At 45.6% G+C, this 25,020-nt stretch overlaps 1 pseudogene; it reads right to left on the bottom strand.

Moving 5' to 3' along the window:
* Nucleotides 1-13,087: 13,087 nt before the first annotated feature.
* Nucleotides 13,088-13,960, bottom strand: LOC147958073 (protein FAR1-RELATED SEQUENCE 5 pseudogene; annotated as a pseudogene).
* Nucleotides 13,961-25,020: the final 11,060 nt, after the last annotated feature.

Genomic DNA, 25,020 nt, shown 5'->3' with positions numbered 1-25,020 from the left:
ATCACACTAATGGCGCACCAACACATGGTGCGCCACTGCTATATAGTAGTGGCGCACCACATGTCTGGTGCGCCATTAATGTCAATATTATCTATAGCCCTTTTCCTAGTAGTGCCCGAGCCGCCGCCACCCCTCACCCCTGCCGCCGTCCCTAACCAGCGCCGCCACCCCCTTCGCCGGCCGCCCCGCACCACCCCCGTCGCCGGCCACCCCGCACCGCCCCTCCCCGCCCCCGTGCCTGAGCCGCCGCCGCCCCATGCCACTCCCGTCGCGGGCCGCCCACACTGCCCCGACCCCGTCCCGAGCCATTGCCGCCCGCCCCGCCCGCCCAGCCGAGTCGCCGCCACCAGCCGCGCCGCCCCGCCCGCCCGGCCGCGCCGGCCCCGTCACGAGTCACCGGTCGCTCCACACCGCCCCGCCCCCGTCCCGAGCCGCTGCCGCCCGGCCGCACCACACCGCCCGGCCCCGCCCCGCCCCGCCAGATCCGTCTAGCCAGCACCGGATAGGTATTGGAACAAGCATGAACCGAAACAGATCGAGTCGGAGATTACGCTACCAGGATTCATAGTTGGCTGCCGCCTGCCAGATTCCCATCGCCGCGCACGTCAAAGCCGACTCCGAACAATGCCGGCCTCACGCACACACCTCTGGCCACCCCCAACCACGCCGGTATATAGAAGTGGAATAATTATCTTATAACAATGACTGGCACTACTTACAATCATTGGATCATTTTCGCCATATCATTACATTTTCCTAACCCAAACAACATTTTTTAAATGCTCTTAGGCTAGGGTGGCGAGATGCAGAGGAGCCCTGGGAGCAACTATGGTCAGGGCAGCTGTGTGAAGAAGAGAGAGGTGGGCAAGGAAGTGTTGAACTAACTGAAGTGGGTGGAGGTGAATAGCTTAGGAGACTACGCGCTATTCTTGGGACTAACATGCTCCAAAGAAGTGTGCGTACCAGCAAGCGGGACTGGCGACGTGCAGAGGAACCATATTTACTTGTCCCACCATAGTTTCTTACGGAGAGACGATGAGATCCCTAACAGTGCCAATGTGTTCTTGACGACATCCAACAATGATGACTGTGTATGTTACGAGCAAATCGAAAGTGTCGGTGATGGTGTGGAAGGCATCATGTCAACAGGTTACTACATGATGGGTGACGTCCGTCCTCCCATGTGGCTTTTACCTCCGATATCGAACTAGTTTGGATTCGACTGCATCAACAATTAATTCAGTTCATCACGGTTTACTCAACAACACTTTCTTGTAGTTATAGTTCTGATTTCCCTTTTTACGGTTATGATTTCGTAACTACAGTTTACATAATGTGAACCTCTTTTTATTTCAACGAAGGTCGAACTATTCTGTTTTTTATTGGGGTTTAAGTAGCCATGCATGCTTGGAAATCCACTTTGCGATCACCAATTTCGCTATTCCAGTAATCTGTACTTTTCAGTACTTGCCAAAAGGGTCATCCGCCTCTCCCTGAAATTTGGCAATGCAAAATTTGGTTTGGCCATATGGCACCTTTGGACTGTGTTCCTGGTAGACTTTGTATTTGTAGCTTCTAGTGTGCATTGGCGGAAACGTCTTACACGATCTAGGGCGACGTGCTGCATGTTAAATAGGCAGGGTGCGAGCCTGAGATACGCGTACAAGAGTTGGTTGAGATACAACTTGATGAAGAAGAAAGATAAGAGAGATAAGAGGATAAGCTAGCTAGTAGTTACAACAGAATATCTCATGCGCCTAGCTATCCTGGAGAAGTACTCAACCTCCTGTACGTCTTCTGTAAGTGACACATACGGGACACAATCATGTGTTTAACATCTAGTACATGTGGTCATATTATAAATATATGCAACGCCACCCCTCGAGGGTTGAGCAGTCCACCCAAATATCCGGAAACCCTTAATTTTACACATGGTATTTGTCCATAATATATATGTGGTTAACTGTTGAGTAGTCCACCCATATCTTGCTGATCTAATCGGACTGCATGAGCAGCTCATGTTCTAACTAGTCAACTGATGGATGCCCCAAACTATGTGGAATTTGAACCCTTTTTTTGTCAACAAAGTTCAGTGTGCTAAAAGGAATAATTAAATGAGGAACGACCAAATTAAATTCCAGCTAAAAAGGAAGTACGACAGTCATGGTTAGAAACTACTAGTAAACCATTAAAGAACTCCTAACTAGTCACCCAGCGCTTTGCTGATCTGGATGTTTATCATTTCTTGTTACTGTTATGATGGTTGATGGTCTACAATCGCTTGTTTCATACTCTGATACTCGCTGCATTAATAGTTCCCTCTAGTCTACCGGTGGCTGTCATGCTATGGAGATGAATCAGGGAGATTAAAGGAGAGAAGTTGAGAGATTTAGGCGATGTTTAGTAGAAGAGGATTTTTTTCTAGCTATGTGAGCCCAAGATGTGTGATGCTCAAGAAAGTATGTGTCTGTTTTGGAGATCAACCTCCTTTTGGAGCATATTCACTACCGGACTCGCGGTCTATGCCTATGGCCCAGGTCCATCGGCATAGGTCCTTTGCCGTCGGCATAGGTCTATGCCTACGGCTGCCGTCGGCATAGGCCCGTCGGCGTAGATCACGTCAGCGTAGTCTTGTCAGATCGTCGGTGTACTAAAGCCGTCGGCATAGCAGCCTATGCCTACGGCTTCCGTACAACCGTCGGCAAAAAAATGGACGAGACGGCGACTAACGGCGCCGTTGCGAAGTCCGACCAACCAGGAGTTGCCACGTGGCAAATCTATGCCTACGGCTTTGCCGTCGGCATAGCCTTCCACGTGGCAGCTCCTGATTGCTGCTGGTCATGGACTATGCCTAGAGCAAAGCCGTAGGCATAGATGCAAAACTATGCCGACGGCTTTGCCGTAGGCATACATGCCACGTGGCAGCTCCCGGTATCACAACAGCCATCTATGCCTACGGATTGCCGTCGGCATACTTGCTGACCAGAACCAAAAAAAAATTAGCCGAAAAGGCTAGCTATTTACAAATGCTTATACAAACACTAATAAGCTTGCACGTGCAACGCACGTTTGGACAAAAACACATGATTTGAAACAAGACCAGATGTGGATAGATTTCTCAAAAAAAAATGAAATTTCAAGAAGTGACAACACCTAGTTCATCAATCATACTAATAATTTATAATATCATTCTCCATGAATCAACATACTTGTTGAAACAAATATATATCACACGCCTTTGCATAAATTATATAATCTTTTATCTCAATGCACAATTTCTCAACACATGGTGGCCAAACGTTTACAATCTCCTGTAAATGAACTATAGTATGTGAACCATTTGAAATTTCGGTGTCATATTGTTACAGTATAATCCAGTCAGAAATTAGAATGCCCTTGTTGGGCAATGAACCATTTTAAAACTTCATCACCATCGTACCTACATACATATAAGTGTTGTTCAGTAAATAACCATTTATGTATCAACTAAATTCAGTAAAGGACTATTACTATGAGAAAATCAAGTGTTGTTCAGAAAAGAAAAGTGCCCATTATCACTTTAGTTATAACTGCTACTGCTAGCTGCTCTTGCTTCCCTTCGCATTATAAGGGTGTAGTATTTAGCAACAAAACCTTGCATATCAAATTATATGGAGAACATATGCTGCAATGAACCATTGACTGATCTAAAAACCAACATTGGCATCCAAACTGGCCCAGCTCTCCATCTAAAAATAATCTTAAATAACAAATAAAAAAATTGCAACATCAAGTGAATTTGGGCTGAAGTGAATTTGCCTTTGGTTGACCAATATTCTTCGTCTTTTTGTTCCAATATTCTTCATGTTTGGTTGACCAAACACCATCTCATATTATGATTTATGAAGCGGTCATTTAGTAACACCACAATATCCCAAAGTAGCAGGCATTTTATTTTCCTAAAAAGAAGTAGCAGGCATATTCTTAAGCTTCTATACAAGCTTTGCAAAGAAATTTTATAACCCCTCTAGGTTGTCTGAGCAACAGTACTGATTCCAGATTGCCGGTTGTATCTCAATTTGAAATCATAAGTTAAATACTTGTGACAACCTACCCAGAAAGTCTCAATCTCAAGTATCATTGCTTCCAAATAAATTACTATGATGCAACAACAGTAACTTGTAGATGGCAAACAGAATGAAATTGTATCAAAACGGACCAAATCTTGCCAATAAACTCAACACATAATAGAATTAGACCTTGCAATTATGGCAAGTTACAGCCATCAAATTTATTTGCTCTAATTCGCAACAAGAAAACTTTGATTTGTGATATGATGATGACCAGGCAGCCAAGGAGAAGTGGACATGCAAGAGAGGAGTCGTGACTTGGCGACCGTGGTTGTTCTCTGCACATACCTTGCTGCGGTGTTCGTCCTCCACTCTAGCGTCCTGCGTGTCCCGTCCTTGCCTCCCCGCGCCTTCCACACGACATATCTTCAACCTCCTAACCATCTTTGATGCACTGACGTTGAGTTAAGAAATCTGCCAGGAATGACATCAAAAATTGATAGTCAAGCACAATCCTTGAGATAACATGGTTATCGTAAAAGTACCAATATCTATCCGGAGACCAAACCTACTAATTTAAACCACGCTTCAAATCTTGCGCAACTTCTCCTATATAGAAGCGTGGTTTCTTCTCATGTAGATGTGGGAAATCTGACACAAGTATATGCAACAAAAAATTCTCTAGTGTCATACGCACAAGTTAAGTAGTTAACAAAAGTTTACTTCCCACTACTAATTTTGCACTTGTCATAATAAAGAAAACAGAGCTCGACATCACAGCAACAAAAGCGGTAGACTGGGAGCCTGGAACCATGCACACCAAATCACAGAGCAGAAAAATAGCAGTACTACCTGGAGCAATAAGAAACTCAACGGACTGGGGCAACATTTGGAAAGAGACAAGCAAGTACTACAACAGCTAGCTAGGCTGAATTGAAGATCAACCAAAATCATATCAAGTATTTGTTGAGCATGATTATACACGGGAAGGGGAAGGGGTTCACGGCATGTACCTTTAGGTCATGAATGTGGCTTGCATCTCTCCTCCTCATATGCATTGGTTTGCATCCAATCCTTGCAGTCCAATCCATGGGCGCCCCCCCTCTATGCATCTCTAGAACAACACGACACTTAAATTTCATCAACTTCCATTGCTACTTAATAAAAGAGGAGCAAGATGTATATGCTGCATAAAACATACATGGAGAAGCAAGCTGCTTGAAAACAGAGGAGATCCATGATGGTTCTTTTCATTCGCAACAGAAGAACTCGAAAAAATGTGCAAGTGTATGCTATCTATGGATACACCAACTCCATCAAGTACCTAGCACCCAAACTAAGAAAAAAAATCATTCATATGTAGCAGCCCAAACTCAACTTTGAGAGAGCGGACTGATTAACATTTTTTTGTTGGGTTGAATTTTTCACAAATATAGATAGAAGCACTCCAGAAGCTATCAGAATAAATCATAGAGGCTGGCCGAACTAATTGGCGCACTCAAACGATACAAGAGAGCGGCCTGATGAACACATTGTTAGAGACGCACATATAGCTAGTTTTTGTAGATCAATTAAGCTACTAGCTTGGTTGCTTCTTTTAGCTAGCATACACGTACGTAATTTTTTATAGCATACATAAACCGAACACACTTTCTTTATCAAAATTTCACAACTAGAAGAACTCCAGCAGCTAGCTAGGCAGAAGTGAAGATTGACCAAAATCATATCAAGCAATGTGAAGCATCATCATACAAGGAAAAGGGGGGAACAGAGGAGTGCAGAGGGTCTCACCATGGGGGTGCTTTAGCCGATGTAGTGCACCGCCATCACGCCGTGGATGGAGCCTCCGTCACGCCATGGATGGAGCCGCTGTCTCGCCGGAGTTTACCCGCCGCGTGCGTCCGCCCCGCAGCCACCGGGTGCAGGAGAGCCGACCACGAGGGGGAGCTGCCCGTGGGACTTGCGGTGGGTGTCAGAGAGGGCGGAGCAGAGTTGCCAGCGACACACCAGAGTTGGAGGGGACGCCACCCTCGAAACCCTAGCAATGGGGAGGGGTCGTGGGTGAGCTCTCGGGGACGCGAGAGGCGGATCTGGCCGGAGGGAAGGGAAGAGCGGCGGCAAGGGAGCTCGGATCTGTGCTGCGCGCCGGCGAGGGCCGCTGGTACAAGCAGGAATCGAGCGGTGCAGGTGGCGGCGGTGAGGTTTCATGGGTGGGGTGGGGGAGGGAGAGACGAGCGAGAGGGAGAGGTGTGCGGTGGATTTATGTCTTGTTTTTTTTCTTTTCCTCCTCCTTTTCTTTAGATGGATGTATGTGGGGTGGAGAGATGGATGCATGGATGTGAGCCATGTCATCAATCCATGGCATATTTGGTTCCACCAATGAGAATTAAGCTCTTGCAATTGTATTTTCTCCTCTTATTCCGGGTAAACACTTAACAACTTTGGAGAAGGGCATCGGCCTAAATGGCTCGCTCCTTCCCATGCTTTCCGACCGGGCTGAGCCGACCACGGTAGGGCGTGGTAAAGTTTCAGCGCTTTTCGGAGAAGCCTAACCGGAGGTCGCTTGTAACCTAAAATGATGTCCAGAAGTGGTTTGTCAAATCAAATATGATGTCTTTACGGCATGTGTAGGTGTAGTGCAACCAAAGGAGGGACATGCCCCACCACCGGAGGGCGAATGTACCACGGCGGCATGCCGGATCTAGCCATTGAAATCCACAGAAAATCATACGATGCCGGAAAACCTCGGGACCTGGCGTGGTGTCGTCATATGGCCCTTGTAGGGTGTGGTAAAAGTTCGAGCGCGTTTCGCAGAAGCTTGACCGGAGGCCCCTTGTAAACTACACCATCCCCAAGTTAGTATGTGGCTATCGAGAGAGAAATTGTCCGGTTTGTGAAGTGTGTTGCTCATTGCTTAATTGACCTCGAAACTTCTCATGCTCTCAAAGGGGACCATTGCATGACACGTGCCAGAACATGGCATTTTTCTAGGCCGCCTGCAATATTTGAGACATTTATTGCATCTGTAGGGTTTCAATGCGGGAAGTTACAGATCTGCATGGAGACCACCTGAAACGATACCCAGAAGTGGTTTGTCAAATCATATATGATGTCTTTGCGGTATGTGTAGGTCTAGTGCAACCACAGGAGGGACAAGCCCCACCACCAGAGGGTGAATGTACCTCAACGGCATGCCGGATCTAGCCATTAAAATCCATGAAAAATCATACGATGCCGGAAATCCTCAGGACCTGGCACGCTGTCGTCGTATGGCCCTTGTAGAGTGTGGTAAAAGTTTGAGCTCATTTTCGCAGAAGCCTGATCGAAGGCCGCTTGTAAACTACACCATCTCCGAGGTAGTATGCGGCTATCGAGAGTGAGCTTGTCCGGTTTGTGAAGGAAGTGTGTTGCCCGTTGCTCCGTTGACCTTGAAACTTCTCATGCTCTCAAAGGAGACCATTGCATGACACGTGCCAGAACATGGCATTTTTCTGGGGCCCTACAATATTTGAGACTTTTATTGCATTTGTAGGGTTTTAATGCGGGAAGTTATAGATCTGCATGGAGACCACCTGAAATGATACCCAGAAGTGGTTTGTCAAATCATATATGATGTCTTTGCGGTATGTGTAGGTCTGGTGCAACCACAGGAGGGACAAGCCCCGCCACCGGAGGGTGAATGTACCTCAACGGCATGCCGGATCAAGCCATTAAAATCCACAAAAAATCACATGACGCCGAAAATCCTCGGGACCTGGCATGGTGTCATCGTATGGCCCTTGTAGAGTGTGTTAAAAGTTTGAGCTCGTTTTGCAGAAGCCTGACCGAAGGCCGCTTGTAAACTACACCATCTCCGAGGTAGTATGTGGCTATCGAGAGAGAACTTCTTCGGTTTGTGAAGGAAGTGTTGCTCGTTGCTCCGTTGACCTCGAAACTTCGTGTGCTCTCAAATGGGGCCATTGCATGACACGTGCCCGGACATGACATTTTTTTGGGTTGCCTGTAATATTTGAGACATTTATTGCATCCGTAGGATTTCAATGCGGCAAGTTGCAGATCTTCATGGTGATCACCTGAAATGATGTCTAGAAGTGTTTTATTAAATCATATATGATGTGTTTGCAGTATGTGTAGGCCTAGTGCAACCAAAGGAGGGGCATCCCCCGCCACCGGAGGGCGAATATACCTCAGCGGCATGCCGGACCTAGCCGTTAAACTCCACGGAAAATCATACGATGACGGAAATTCTCGGGACCTGGCACGGTGTCGTCATATGGCCCTTGTAGGTCGTGGTAAAAGTTTGAGCGAATTTTGTAGGACCCTGACCGGAGGCCGCTTGTAAATTGCAACATCTCCGACGTAGTATCTAGCTATCGAGAGAGAACATGTCTGGTTTTGTGAAGGAAGTGTGCTGCATGTTGCTCTGTTGGCTATTTCAACCCTCCATCACACTGTATACATATATTAAGACACAATGCAAGTTTTAGTGGCATTACTACCCCTGAAGGCCCCCGACCGGCCTAACCCTTACCCGTTGACCCTAAGATCCAGGCCTTTGACTTTCACCGGACGGCCTTTGCCCGACGGACTTTTCCACCTGGTTGTGATAGGCCATCCCATAGAAACATTTCAGACCAAGTTTTGGGCCCAACCCACCACAAGATTCCCTCCGGTTCGACTCGACATGGTCATTTCCACCCTCCAAGTGCTAGCAGCAGCACCGTCCGTGAAGCGGGTCACACTCTGGAGCCGCGTGCTCGGTGTTTACACCTTCCATCATAATTCTAGAAAGAATCTGATGGATGTAGATATAAATTTTGTCTCTTTGGCCAAGGAATGAAAAAGAAACAAATAAGTCAAAATAAAAGGGTATTTTCTGTAAATCTGAAGCAAACATGATTTTGGTTTGTTCAAATTTGAAACATAGTATAGCAACATAATCCTTTCAAGATTTTGATAAAAACCATATAAAATTTGTCAAAATCGATCGACGTGTCAATTACTTATGATTTTAACAAAGTATAAGGACCTATATGCAAAAGTACATGAGGTCACATTTCTAACATACTCAAAAACAAAAACAAACTGGATATTCATAATCTACGGAAAATTCTACCCCAAATCGATGTATAATTTGTGTATGTTTAAGTTTAGATAAGTTAAATTTAAATTAATCAAATTTTAACTTTCAAAAATAAAAATAATTTAAAATAAAAAACAGATGATATCTATGCCTACGGCACGGCCGTAGGCATAGTTCTCGGCCAGGAGCTACCAGGAGGCACCACGTGGCGGGGCTATGCCCCGTAGGCATAGTTCTCGGCCAGGAGCTACCATGATGGCGTCCGAAAGGAGCAGATCTCAAAGACAGGAATGGGTACGTTTGTCAGAACACTATTCACAATTTTTACACCATTATCGATATCTAGTCACACAACTAATACACATGCATATTGATCTCCTTCTTAACAGTTCACAGAGGTGCGGGAGAAGCTCCTACCAACGGAGCGCATACAAGCACTTCAAGAGGAAATAGCGGGATTTTTACTCGACCAGGTCATAGATCCGAACGGAGAATACCATTACCCGCTACCGCCCCCATGAACCACTTCCAATTATCATCGAGCTCCGAAGGCACCAATTAGGCTAATGCCACTGGCTCCGAAGGCAACATGCAGGAGAAATTGTATATAGCTAGCTAATTGTATATATATATACATGTGTGTATGTGTGAATTAATATGGTGGTTTGTGAGACATTTGATGATATATATATGATCGGTTCTACTAGAAATTCTATTTATATATATATATATATATATATGCATAACGTGTACAATGTGTAGTATCGTAAAATACCAGCAAACAAAAAAAATTAAATGGAAAATACAAAATTAAATGAAAAAGAAATCATAAACCCAAACCCCCCCAACCTTATAATACCGGTTGGTTTCACCAACCGGTACTAAAGGGCTCCCTGCCCCCGGAGCTGGATCGTGCCACGTGGTTGCCCTTTAGCACCGATTCGTGCTGAACCGGTACTAAAGGGGGGGGGCTTTAGTGCCCACACTTTAGTGCCGGTTACCGAACCAGCACTAAAGGGCCTTACGAACCGGTGCTAATGCCCGATTCTGCACTAGTGAACGCTTTGAGGTGCTTGATTCAATGCGTTCGGCAGCCGAGGCAGACCTTACTTCGCATGCTGAATTCTTCATCAACAACGTCAAAGAGACATGGAGCCGTCACTACGAAAACTCAAAGGTCCAGATCAGACATTTCCTGATTGAGTACAGGGCGACTACGAATCAAGGGAACACGTAATTTCCTACCCCCCCTTCATGTGCCATTTACATCAATCCCACCCCTCTTTGTTGTTACATCTGAATTGAAGTTTATCATTGCTATGTCTGTCTTTTTGTGAGTTCACCTGACTCTTTTTCTTGTGCAGGACGGACTGTGGCTTTCACACGTTGGAATACCTTGCAAAGTGGGAAGGTAGACTTGTTCCCGCTGTCACAGCTGCAACGGTCATTGAGCTCCGGAAATTTTACACATGGAAATGGTTGACGAATGAAGATTTCAACAAGTGGCCCGGAGCACGCGAGTTTGTGGAGGAAGCTGTCAAGAAAGTCATCAAGAAGTACAAGTGATCACGTGGCGTTACACACCGAACGCATACCTTACATTCTGTTGCCGAGGAATGTAAGGTACTACCTTTTGTTCTTCTCAAAAACTATGTCCGTGTGCTATGCTATGACTGCAACCCCGAGTAGCCTAGTACGCACTGGTGGTTCGTGAGTGACATTTGAATATTTTCTGTAATATTTTGTGTGGATGTGAACCTATTTCAGGCGTGATAGTAGATACATTTTATGTTTATCATTATTATTGTGGTTTCATCGTTTGCACCACCAGGTTGCTGCTTCGAATGCATGCACTATGTTCTAAAACATGGCAACTGTAGTTCATCAGACATGGTTATTAAAAGTCATCATCGTTTTTCATTTGGCTGTTTTGCTTCTTCTTTTTCATTGCTAACTGCACCGGCTACCATGGTAGTTTTGATCATGTAGCTGTAACCTTTTGTGCGGTTGATGCACGTTACACTTTTTCAACTTTGTTTCCCATAGATTGCACACAACACAGCATGTGTGACTAAAGCGTGTCGAATTATCATGAAAATATACGCGATGTAGAGTCATTACAAATAACATGGCATTTTTCAGTACAGCTAACAAGGCAGATTCAGTACAAAGAACACGGCAGATTCAGCATAAACAAGATGGCAGATCCAGTATACTTGACATGGTGGATTGAGTATAATTAACATGGCAGACCTAGTATATTTACCATGATAGATTCAGTATAAAATATCATGGCATATTTAGTACGAAATAGCATGGCAGATTAAACACATATAACATGGCAGATCAAGTACACACAACATGGTAACTGCAGTTACCCATTCAATGCATTTTCCTGCAACTTCTGATGCCCCTCAAGAGTCAGTCTCCCATTTCTAGAAAAAATTCACAACATCTAGGTTACAAAACAAAATGTCCGCAAGGACCATGTCACAGCGCCCCAATTTTGCTTACGGATTGCCCGTCCCTTTCTTCGTTTTCTTGTGTTTTGCTTGAATCTCCAATCCTAATTTGTACCTTATCTCTTTTGGGCGCCCCTTTGTGATGGAACGGGGCGGGTTCCTGGCCTGGGTTTGTGTGCTTGCTATTCCAGATCCTATCTCCGAGTTTTCAGATGATGGCCCCGTGGACGAAGGCACACTTGATGTGCGGGGGAACCTGTGTAAGGCTTCCTCAGCTTTCCTCTTCTTGATCTCATCAAGCTCTCTTTTCAGGGCCTTACTGTGTTTTTCCGCGGCTCTCGCTGTCTCATCACTCTTGCACGCTTCATCAATTAGCTCAGCATAATTCTTTGTCAGCACAACGTGTCTCACGGCTTCCATGGTTGACTCAGGTCTCTCGTCATGCACAGCCAGAACTGCGTTTGTTGTCTGCGGCGCCAATGCGTCGTCAGCGTCCTAAGTCCATTGCCGCCTTATGAAATGGCGGGGCATCCATGTCACAGCGTTCATGTCCATTACTTTTAGTATGTGACAGCACACAATGTCGTCCCGTTCAAACTTGCAGCATTGGCAGTAGTATTTGCCTTGGCCGATCGAGGCTTTCATGAAGTAGTTCCTTCCTTTGTCCGGGTCTTCAGGTTTTGAATCTGACATGCCCAAAATAGAACACACCTTGAACGTATGTTCGTCCACCTGGAAAGCCGTGAACATGCTGGCACGCTTTATTTCTTCCTGGAATCTGCAAGTTTGTGTGTTTTCTGTTAAACTATCGTGCGCTCTTTTTTTGTAGCACCATATGTTGTCATGGAAATATAAATACATTTTGTTTGAACATGGCAAATATAGTACATTGAACATGGCAAATATAGTACCTTGAACATGGAAAATATAGTACATAAGACATGGCAACTGTAGTACATTAGACATGGCAACTGTAGTAAATTAGACATGGCAACTGCAGTACATTAAACATGGCAACTGCATAACATTTTCAACTGGCCATCGTCATTTCCACACCAACATTCGCAATGGAAGCACGTTGCATAAAACATGGCAACTGCATTTTATTAAATATGGCAACTACAGTTGAGTAAACATGGCAATTGCATTTCAGCAAACATGGCAGTTGCATTTTGGTAAACATGGCAATTGCATTTCAGTAGATATGGCAACAACATAACATTTTTCAGTTGACATTGACATTTGCATACCAACATGCCCAATGGAAGTACAATGCATTAAATATGACAACTGCATTTCATTGAACATGGAAACTGCATCCGGGTAAGCATGGCAAACATAATTTCCATTGAACATGGCAACTGCAGCTGAGTAAGCATGGCAAACAGTATTTCATTAAACATGGCAACCACATATCATGGCAACTGCATTGCATTCTATATGGCACCTATTTCCTTTGTGCTTTGCGCAAATAAGACTGTAACGCAACTGACTTACTTGTTAACGATCTTGTTGGTGTATATCTTGCTCATTTGCCTCTCCATCGGTAAATACGTTAGCAATTTTGGCTGCTTTAGCACGGTGTTCGCTTCTTGCTGTAGCTCAGATCCCAGTATTTTTTGTTGCAAAGCTATGTACTGCTTGGAAAACTGTAGCAATGAGTTGCCAGGGCTCACATACTGCTTCAAAACAGCATTGAACCCCTCGCTGCGCTGCGTAGTCTGTAGAAACGGGAAGAAGCACTGCATGAAGTAGGCCGGCACCCAGTACATTCGCTTCTCCCATAGGCTAGCAAGAGTCTCGTTGTCTGGGACTTGATATCTTTCAGTCATGGCCTTCCAGCTCCTTTCAAACTCCTCCACCGTCAAGCTGTGGTCCACGCACAGCTCGAATGCCTTGTGCAGCTCTGGATGGTCAGCAAAGAACGGTCCTAGCGTCTCCTCAGCCTTCTTTATAATGTGCCACCTGCAGTGCCTGTGCACTACCAACGGAAAGACTTCCTCTATGCCTGCACGCATGCTAAAATCCTGGTCTATTATTATGTTCATCGGAGCAAGTCCATCCATGCACTCCAAGAAGGTCTTGAACAACCAAATGTACCCATCCGTGTCTTCGTTCTGAACGAGCCCGCATCCGAACTGCAACGACTGATTGTGGTTATCTATTCCTATGAATGGAGCGCATGCCATCTTGTACATATTAGTGAGATACGTCGCATCGAACGAAATGCAATCTCGGAAATGTTTGTAGGCTCTCCTTGCAGCACCATCCACCCAATACATGTTCCTGACACGATCCTCATCGTCCAACCTTATCCTGTAGAAGAAATCTGGATCTTCCTTCACTTTCTCATCGAAGTAGGCCATTGTGGCCTCTATGTCAGCCAACTTGCTCTCTCTATGGTACTTTGCCTTTAGGTTTGTGACGTCAGCTGGTATGTAGGGCATGCTACTCAGAGTCCTTTTTTGCTGTGGATGAGTGATAGTATCTGGACCATTCTTGATGGACCGACATTACAATCATGTAGCAGCTTTATGAATTTCTTCTCGATGGGGGTGATGTTGGAAATATGCCCTAGAGGCAATAATAAATTGGTTATTATTATATTTCCTTGTTCATGATAATCATTTATTATCCATGCTATAATTGTATTGACTAGCTCATTGATCAATAGATGGTTACGGTTTCCTAACCATGGACATTGGATGTCGTTGATAACGGGATCACATCATTAGGAGAATGATGTGATGGACAAGACCCAATCCTAAGCCTAGCACAAAGATCGTGTAGTTCGTATGCTAAAGCTTTTCTAATGTCAAGTATCATTTCCTTAGACCATGAGATTGTGCAAGTCCCGGATACCGTAGGAATGCTTTGGGTGTACCAAACGTCACAACGTAACTGGGTGGCTATAAAGGTACACTACGGGTATCTCTGAAAGTGTCTGTTGGGTTGGCACGAATCGAGACTGGGATTTGTCACTCCGTGTGACGGAGAGGTATCTCTGGGCCCACTCGGTAGGACATCATCATATGCGGAATGTGACCAAGGATTTGATCACGGGATGATGTGTTACAGAACGAGTAAAGAGACTTGCTGGTAATGAGATTGAACAAGGTATCGAGATACGGACGATCGAATCTCGGGCAAGTGCAATACCGCTAGATAAAGGGAATTGAATACGGGATTGATTGAATCCTCGACATCGTGGTTCATCCGATGAGATCATCGTGGAACATGTGGGAGCCAGCATGGGTATCCAGATCCCGCTGTTGGTGATTGGCTGGAGAGGTGTCTTGGTCATGTCTACATGGTTCCCGAACCCGTAGGGTCTACACACTTAAGGTTCGGTGACGCTAGGGTTATAGGGAATAGATGTACGTGGTTACCGAATGTTGTTCAGAGTCCCGGATGAGATCCCAGACGTCACGAGGAGTTCCGGAATGGTCCGGAGGTAAAGATTTATATATAGGAAGTATGGTTTTGGCCACTGGAAGTGTTCCGGGCATCACAGGTAGTGTACCGGGACCACCGGAGGGGTCCAGGGGTCCACCGGGAGGGGCCACGGGCCCCAGAGGCATACATGGGCCAAGTGTGAGAAGGGACCAGCCCCTAGGTGGGCTGGGGCGCCTCCCCACCAAGGCCCATGCACCTAGGGAGAAGAGAGGGCAAACCCTAAGGACAGATGGGCCCTAAGGCCCATGCCTGGTGCGCCTCCCTCTCCCCCCCACTTGGCCGCCACCCCAGATGGGGATTGGGGCTGCCGCCACCCCTAGGGTGGAAACCCTGGGTGAGGGCGCAGCTCTCCCTCTCCCCCTATATACAGTGGAGGCAAAGGGGCAGCCCAACACCCAAGTTCTGGAGCAGCCCTTCCCCTCTCCCAAGTCCTCCTCCTCTCCCGCGGTGCTTCGCGAAGCCCTACAGGATTGCCACGCTCCTCCTTCACCACCACGCCGTCGTGCTGCTGTTGGATGGAGTCTTCCCCAACTTCTCCTTCTCCCCTTGCTGGATCAAGGCGTGGGAGACGTCACCGGGCTGCATGTGTGTTGAACGCGGAGGTGCCGTCCGTTCGGCCCTAGGATCGTCGGTGATTTGGATCACGGCGAGTACAACTCCATCAACCCCGTTCACTTGAACGCTTTCGCTTAGCGATCTACAAGGGTATGTAGATGCACTCTCCTTCCCTTCGTTGCTAGATTACTCCATAGATTGATCTTGGTGATGCGTAGAAAATTTTGAATTTGTGCTATGATCCCCAACAGTGGCATCATGAGCCAGGTCTATGCGTAGTTTCTCTGCACGAGTAGAACACAAAGTAGTTGTGGGCGTCGATTTTGTCAATTTACTTGTCATTACTAGTCTTATCTTTATTCGGCGGCATCATGGGATGAAGCGGCCTGGACCGACCTTACACGTACTCTTAAGTGAGACAGGTTGCACCGACTGACATGCACTAGTTGCATAAGGTGGCTAGCGGGTGTTTGTCTCTCCCACTTTAGTCGGATCGGATTCGATGAAAAGGGTCCTTATGAAGGGTAAATAGAAATTGGCATATCACGTTGTGGTTTTGGCGTAGGTAAGAAACGTTCTTGCTAAGAAACCTATAGCAGCCACGTAAAAATTTGCAACAACAATTAGAGGACGTCTAACTTCTTTTTGCAGCATATGCCGTGTGATGTGATATGGCCAAAAAGGATGTGATGAATGATATATGTGATGTATGAGATTGATCATGTTCTTGTAATAGGAATCACGACTTGCATGTCGATGAGTATGACAACCGGCAGGAGCCATAGGAGTTTTCTTAATTTATTTATGACCTGCGTGTCAACATAAACGTCATGTAATTACTTTACTTTATTGCTAACCATTAGCTGTAGTAGTAGAAGTAATAGTTGGCGAGACAACTTCATGAAGACACGATGATGGAGATCATGATGATGGAGATCATGGTGCCATGCCGGTGACGATGATGATCATGGAGCCCCGAAGATGGAGATCAAAAGGAGCAAAGTGATGATGGCCATATCATGTCACTATTTGATTGCATGTGATGTTTATCATGTTTTTACATCTTATTTGCTTAGAACGACGGTAGCTTAAATAAGATGATCCCTCACTAAAATTTCAAGAAAAGATTTCTCCCTAACTGTGCACCGTTGCGAAGGTTCGTTGTTTCGAAGCACCATGTGATGATCGGGTGTGATAGATTCTAACGTTCGAATACAACGGGTGTTGACGAGCCTAGCATGTACAGACATGGCCTCGGAACAAATGCGAAACACTTAGGTTGACTTGACGAGCCTAGCATGTACAGACATGGCCTCGGAACACGGAGGACCAAAACGTCGAACATGAGTCGTATAGAAGATGCAATCAACATGAGATGTTCACCGATGATGACTACTTCGTCTCACGTGATGATCGGACACGGCCTAGTCGATTCGGATCATGTATCACTTAGATGACTAGAGGGATGTGTATCTGAGTGGGAGTTCATGAAATAATCAGATGAACTCAATTATCATGAACATAGTCAAAAGGACTTTGCAAATTATGTCATAGCGTACGCTTTAGTTCTACTGTTTTAGATACGTTCCTAGAGAAAATTTAGTTGAAAGTTGATAGTAGCAATTATGCGGACTGGGTCTGTAAACTGAGGATTGTCCTCATTGCTGCACAGAAGGTTTATGTCCTTAATGCACCGCTCAGTGAGCTGAACCTCAAGCGTCAGTTGTAGATGTTGTGAACATCTGACATACACATTTTGATGACTACATGATAGTTCAGTGCGTAATGCTAAATGGTTTAGAATTGAGGCACCAAAGACTTTTTTGAAACATCACAGAACATATGAGATGTTCCAAGGACTGAAATTGGGATTTCAGGCTAGTGCCCACGTCAAGAGGTATGAGACCTCTGACAAGTTTCTTAAGCCTGCAGACTAAGGAGAAAAGCTCAATCATTGAGCATGTGCTCAGATTGTATGAGTACTACAATCGCTTGAATTGAGTGGGAGTTAATCTTCCAGATGAGATAGTGATGGTTCTCCAAAGTCACTGTCACCAAGCTACTAGAGCTTCGTGATGAACTATAACATATCAGGGATAGATATGATCCTTGAGCTATTCGCGACACCGCGAAAGTAGAAATCAAAAGGGAGCATCAATTGTTGATGGTTAGTAAAACCACTAGTTCAAGAAGGGCAAGGGCAAGAAAGGGATACTTCATGAAACAACAAATCAGTTGCTGCTCTAGTGAAGAAACCCAAAGTTGAACCCAAGCCCGAGACTAAGTGCTTCTGTAATAAGGGGAACGGTCAATGAAGCAGAACCACCCTAGATACTTGGTAGATGAGAAGGCTGGCAAGGTTGACAAAAGTATGTATTGGCCATATATTGTATTAAATGTGTACTTTACTAGTACTCCTAGTAGCAGTAGGGTATTAGATACCGGTTCGGTTGCTAAGTGTTAGTAACTCGAAATAAAAGGCTACAGCATAAACGGAGACTAGCCAAAGGTGAGATGACGATATGTGTTGGAAGAGTTTCCAAGGTTGATGTGATCAAACATCGCACGCTCCGTCTACCATCGGGATTGGTGTTAAACCTAAATAATTGTTGTTTGGTGTTTGCGTTGAGCGTAGACATGATTCGATTATGTTTATCGCAATATGGTTATTCATTTAAGGAGAATAATGGTTACTCTGTTTATTTGAATAATACCTTCAATGGTCTTACACCTAAAATGAATGGTTTATTGAATCCCGATCGTAGTGATACACATGTTCATGCCAAAAGATATAAGATAGTAATATTAGAACCACATACTTGTGGCACTGCAATTTGAGTCATATTGGTATAGAACGCATGAAGAAGCTCCATGTTGATGGATCTTTGGACTCACTTGATTTTGAATCACTTGAGACATGCAAATCATACCGCATGGGCAAGATGACTGAAAGGCCTCGTTTTTCAGTAAGATAGAACAAGAAAGCAGCTTGTTGGAAGTAATACATCTTGATGTGGATAGTCCAATGAGTGCTGAGGCATGTAGTGGATATCGTTATGATTTGAGTAGATTCTGTATATTTACTTGATGAATCACGAGTCTAAATTATTGAAAGGTTCAAGTAATTTCAGGTTGAAGTTGAAAGATTGTCATGACAAGAGGATAAAATATCTATGATATGATCATAGAGATGAATATCTGAATTACGAGTTTGGCACAGAATTAAGACATTGTGGAAATGGTTTCACAACTGATACAGCCTGGAACACCATAGTGTGATGGTGTGTCCGAACATCATAACTGCACCCTATTGGACATGATGCATACCATGATGTCTCTTATCGAATTACCACTATAGTTTATGGGTTAGGCATTAGAGACAACCACATTCACTTTAAATAGGGCACCACGCAATTCTGTTTGAGTCAACACCGTATGAACTATGGTTCAGATAAACCTAAGCTGTCGTTTCTTAAAGGTTTGGGGCTGCGATGCTTATGTGAAAAAGTTTCAGGCTGATAAGCTCGAACCCAAAGCGGATAAATGCATCTTCATAGGACACCCAAAACAGTTGGGTATACCTCCTGTCTCAGATCCGAAAGCAATAGAAATTGGGTCCTTTCTCGAGGAAGAGTTTCTCTCGAAAGAATTGAGTGGGAGGATGTGTTGGGGAACGCAGTAATTTCAAAAAAAATCCTACGCACACGACAGATCATGGTGATGCATAGCAACGAGAGGGGAGAGTGTTGTCTACGTACCTACGCAGACCGACTGCGGAAGCGTTGACGCAATGTAGAGGAAGTAGTCGTACGTCTTCCCGATCCGACCGATCCAAGCACCGTTACTCCGGCACCTCCGAGTTCTTAGCACACGTACAGCTCGATGACGATCCCCGGGCTCCGATCCAGAAAAGCGTCGGGGAGGAGTTCCATCAGCACGACGGCGTGGTGATGATCTTGATGTTCTACTGTCGCAGGGCTTCGCCTAAGCACCGCTACAATATTCGCGAGGTGGAATATGGTGGCAGGGGGTACCGCACACGGCTAAGGAACGATCTCAAGGATCAAATTGTGTGTCTAGGGGTGTCCCCTGCCTCCGTATATAAAGGAGCCAAGGGGAGGGGGCCGGCCGGCCAAGGAGGGCGCGCCAAGGGAGTCCTACTCCCTCTGGGAGTAGGATTCCTCCCCCCAATCCTAGTTGGAGTGGGATTCGCTGAGGGGGAAAGAGAGAGAGGGGGGCCGGCCACCTCTCCTTGTCCTAATAGGACTAGGGGAGGGGGGAGGCGCGCAGCCCATATTGGGCTGCCCCTTCTCCTTTCCACTAAAGCCCATTAAGGCCCATACAGCTCCCAGGGGGTTCCGGTAACCTCCCGGTACTCCGGTAAAATACCGATTTCACCCGGAACACTTCCGATATCCAAACATAGGCTTCCAATATATCAATCTTTATGTCTCGACCATTTCGAGACTCCTCGTCATGTCCGTGATCACATCCGGGACTCCGAACTAACTTCGGTACATCAAAATGCATAAACTCATAATAACTGTCATCGTAACGTTAAGCGTGCGGACCCTACGGTTCGAGAATAATGCAGACATGACTGAGACACATCTCCGGTCAATAACCAATAGCGGGACCTGGATGCCCATATTGGCTCCTACATATTCTACGAAGATCTTTATCGGTTAGACCGCATAACAACATACGTTGTTCCCTTTGTCATCGGTATGTTACTTGCCCGAGATTCGATCGTCGGTATCCAATACCTAGTTCAATCTCGTTACCGGCAAGTCTCTTTACTCGTTCCGTAATACATCATCTCGCAACTAACTCATTGGCTGCAATGCTTGCAAGGCTTATGTGATGTGCATTACCGAGAGGGCCCAGAGATACCTCTACGACAATCGGAGTGACAAATCCTAATCTCGAAATACGCCAACCCAACATCTACCTTTGGAGACACCTGTAGAGCTCCTTTATAATCACCCAGTTACGTTGTGACGTTTGGTAGCACACAAAGTGTTCCTCCGGCAAATGGGAGTTGCATAATCTCATAGTCATAGGAACATGTATACGTCATGAAGAAAGCAATAGCAACATACTAAACGATCGGGTGCTAAGCTAATGGAATGGGTCATGTCAATCAGATCATTCAACTAATGATGTGATCCCGTTAATCAAATAAAAACTCTTTGTCAATGGTTAGGAAACATAACCATCTTTGATTAACGAGCTAGTCAAGTAGAGGCATACTAGTGACACTCTGTTTGTCTATGTATTCACACATGTATTATGTTTCCGGTTAATACAATTCTAGCATGAATAATAAACATTTATCATGATATAACGATGGTGGAGACTTGGTAAGGTTATTGAACCGTCACTTCAACTAGTGTGTAGCAGGGAACAGGGAGTTGTTCCTGTGGCACCTACACCAATTGAAGTGGAAGCTTATGATAGTGATCATGAAACTTCGGATCAAGTCACTACCAAACCTCGTAGGATGACAAGGATGCGTGCTACTTCAGAGTGGTACGTGATCCTGTCTTGGAAGTCATGTTGCTAGACAACAATGAACCTACGAGCTATGGAGAAGCGATGGTGGGCCCGGATTCCGAAAAATGGCTCAAGGCCATTAAATCCGAGAGAGGATCCATGTATGAAAAGAAAGTATAGACTTTGGAAGAACTACTTGATGGTCGTAAGGCTGTTAGGTACATGTGGATTTTAAAAGGAAGACGGACAATGATGGTATGTATCACCATTAAGAAAGCTCGACTTGTCGTTAAGATGTTTTCCGACAAGTTCAAGGAGTTGACTACGATGAGACTTTCTCACTCGTAGCGATGCTAAGAGTCTGTTGGAATTATGTTAGCAGTTACTGCATTATTTATGAAATCTTACAGATACGATGTCAAAACATTGTTTCCTCGATGATTTTCTTGAGGAAAGGTTGTATGTGATACAACCAGAAGGTTTTGTCAATCCTGAAAGATGCTAACAAGTATGCAAAGCACCAGCAACCCTTCTAAGGACTGGAGTAAGCATCTCGGAGTTGGAATGCACGCTTTGACGAGATGATCAAAGATTTGGGTTTATACAAAGTTTATGAGAAACTTGTATTTCCAAAGAAGTGAGTGGGAGCACTATATAATTTTTGATGAGTATATGTTGTGAACATATTGTTGATCAGAAATGATGTAGAATTTCTGGAAAGCATATAGGGTTATTTGAAAGGTGTTTTTCAATGGAAAACCTGGATTAAGCTACTTGAACATTGAGCATCAAGATCTATAAGGATAGATCAAAAACGCTTAATGGTACTTTCAAATGAGCACATACCTTGACATGATCTTGAAGGTGTTCAAGATGGATCAGCCAAAGAAGGAGTTCTTGCCTGAGTTGTAAGGTATGGAGTTAAGACTTAAAGCTCGACCACGGCAGAAGAAAGAGGAAGGACGAAGGGCGTCCCCTATGATTTTTTCATAGGCTCTATACGGTATGCCATGCTAAGTACGGCACCTGATGTGTGCCTTGCCACATGTCTGGCAAGAGGGTACAAAGGTGATCTAGGAGTAGATCACTAGATAGCTGTCAAAATTATCCTTAGAGGAATAAGGATATGTTTCTCGGTTATGGAGGTGATGAAGAGTTCGACGTAAAGAGTTACATCGATGCAAGCTTAACACCTATCCGGATAGCTCTGAGTAGAGATACCGGATTCGTATAGTAGAACAGTTATTTGAAATGGCTCCAAATATAGCGTAGTAGCTGCATCCACAAGATGACATACATACGGATCTGAATGTTGCAGACCCGTAGACTACAACCTCTCTCACAGGCATAACATGATCAAACCCAGAACTCATTGAGTGTTAATCAAATAGTGATGTGAACTAGATTATTGACTCTAGTAAACTCTTTGGATGTTGGTCACATGGCGATGTGACCTGTGAGTGTTAATCACATGGCAATGTGAACTAGATTATTGACTCTAGTGCAAGTGGGAGACTGTTGGAAATATGCCCTAGAGGCAATAATAAATTGGTTATTATTATATTTCCTTGTTCATGATAATCGTTTATTATCCATGCTATAATTGTATTGATAGGAAACTCAGATACATGTGTGGATACATAGACAACACCATGTCTCTAGTAAGCCTCTAGTTGACTAGCTCGTTGATCAATAGATGGTTACGGTTTCCTGACCATGGACATTGGATGTCGTTGATAACGGGATCACATCATTAGGAGAATGATGTGATGGACAAGACCCAATCCTAAGCCTAGCACAAAGATCGTGTAGTTCGTATGCTAAAGCTTTTCTAATGTCAAGTATCATTTCCTTAGACCATGAGATTGTGCAACTCCCGGATACCGTAGGAATGCTTTGGGTGTACCAAACGTCACAACGTAACTGGGTGGCTATAAAGGTACACTACGGGTATCTCCGAAAGTGTCTGTTGTGTTGGCACGAATCGAGACTAGGATTTGTCACTCCATGTGACGGAGAGGTATCTCTGGGCCCACTCGGTGGGACATCATCATATGCGCAATGTGACCATGGAGTTGATCACGAGATGATGTGTTATGGAACGAGTAAAGAGACTTGCCGGTAACGAGATTGAACAAGGTATCAAGATACTGACGATCGAATCTCGGGCAAGTGCAATACCGCTAGACAAAGGGAATTGAATACGGGATTGATTGAATCCTCGACATCGTGGTTCATCTGATGAGATCATCGTGGAACATGTGGGAGCCAACATGGGTATCCAGATCCCTCTGTTGGTGATTGGCTGGAGAGGTGTCTCGGTCATGTCTACATGGTTCCCGAACCCGTAGGGTCTACACACTTAAGGTTCGGTGACGCTAGGGTTATAGGGAATAGATGTACGTGGTTACCGAATGTTGTTCAGAGTCCCGGATGAGATCTCGGACGTCACGAGGAGTTCTGGAATGGTCCGGAGGTAAAGATTTATATATAGGAAGTATGGTTTTGGCCACCGGAAGTGTTCCGGGCATCACCGGTAGTGTACCGGGACCACCGGAGGGGTCCGGGGGTCCACCGGGAGGGGCCACGGGCCCCGAAGGCATACATGGGCCAAGTGTGAGAAGGGACCAGCCCCTAGGTGGGCTAGGGCGCCTCCCCACCAAGGCCCATGCGCCTAGGGAGAAGAGGGGGCAAACCCTAAGGACAGATGGGCCCTAAGGCCCATGCCTGGTGCGCCTCCCTCTCCCCCTCCACTTGGCCACCACCCCAGATGGGGGTTGGGGCTGCCGCCACCCCTAGGGTGGAAACCCTAGGTGAGGGCGCAGCCCTCCCTCTCCCCCTATATATAGTGGAGGCAAAGGGGCAGCCCAACACCCAAGTTCTGGCGCAGCCCTTCCCCTCTCCCAAGTCCTCCTCCTCTCCCGCGGTGCTTCGCGAAGCCCTGCAGGATTGCCACGCTCCTCCTTCACCACCATGCCGCCGTGATGCTGCTGGATGGAGTCTTCCCCAACTTCTCCTTCTCCCCTTGCTAGATCAAGGCGTGGGAGACGTCACTGGGCTGCATGTGTGTTGAACGCGGAGGTGCCGTCCGTTCGGCACTAGGATCATCGGTGATTTGGATCACGACGAGTACGACTCCATCAACCCCGTTCACTTGAAAGCTTCCACTTAGTGATCTACAAGGGTATGTAGATGCACTCTCCTTCCCTTCGTTGCTAGATTACTCCGTAGATTGATCTTGGTGATGCGTAGAAAATTTTGAATTTCTGCTACGATCCCCAACAGGTGAATCATCTGTGGGCGGTCAGAAATTTTACCAGGCCGAACTTCTTTATGAGTTTGTGGTTGTGCTCGTCAAAATATTTAGTGACCACCCACTGTGCTCCATCTACGTTTAGCTTACACCGGACAGGGCATTCGGTCTTGAGAATGATTCCTCTCTTTCGTTCCGGAACGACAGGCGCAACACCTTTCCCCTTCTTGTTCCTTCGTGCCTTGTGGCACCTCATCTCACCTCTGCTGTACTTGTTAGTTTTCTTAATTTTCCTATGGTATTCGGTGTTGACCGCAAACCCATGGAACTTTGCATATGTCTGGTAGAATTCCTTTGCTTCTGCGAACGATTCAAATCTCTGCCCAACGTACGGTGGCTGAGGTACCATGATCTCCGATTGCCCACCATCTTCATCCCCTTGTGCTTCGTCATCAGTTTCATCATTCACTTCAGTATCGGCGACAGTTTCATCTACTTGAGTGTTGCCAGTGCTTGTGTTCAAAGGGGTGCCTGTCGGCATTGCTGGAATGATTGCCATTTCCGACTCTGACTAAGCATTGCTTGCGGCATGATTGTTGGCTAGCTGGTGGAACGCGTCTTCCGTGCGCTCAGAGCTCCCCGTAGTAGATGTCCCCGCGCTGCTGT

This window comes from Triticum urartu, chromosome 7A, assembly GCF_056163025.1.
Source record: "Triticum urartu cultivar PI428250 chromosome 7A, HENAU_Tu73, whole genome shotgun sequence".
Lineage (NCBI taxonomy): Eukaryota > Viridiplantae > Streptophyta > Magnoliopsida > Poales > Poaceae > Triticum > Triticum urartu.
This window is presented reverse-complemented; position numbering and strand designations above follow the sequence as displayed.